A 333-nucleotide genomic window follows, 5' to 3' on the forward strand; every position below is an offset into this window, starting at 1 on the left:
ACAGAGAGATCCAGAACGTCAGAGATTGCTACACACAGAGAGAAAAACGAAATAGATAATCAATCTCAGCGCTTAACTTCACGATCAAACATTCCACAGCTTTTGATATTTTACACCATCAGTGGACGTGAATCTAACACAGGGCGACATTCATCTTTCGCAATATTAAAGTTAGTAAAGAATTTTTTTTAAACATACGACGCACAAGGCAGATATTAATCTCAGGGAGGGTGAAGAAAAAGTGATTTTTAGTAGGGATTATTAATATTCACGTATGTGCAAAATGGTGTAGAATTATCACTGCGAAGGTATTTAATTCCATGGATATTTTCG

Source organism: Penaeus monodon, chromosome 28 (assembly GCF_015228065.2).
Source record: "Penaeus monodon isolate SGIC_2016 chromosome 28, NSTDA_Pmon_1, whole genome shotgun sequence".
Classification (NCBI taxonomy): Eukaryota; Metazoa; Arthropoda; class Malacostraca; order Decapoda; family Penaeidae; genus Penaeus; species Penaeus monodon.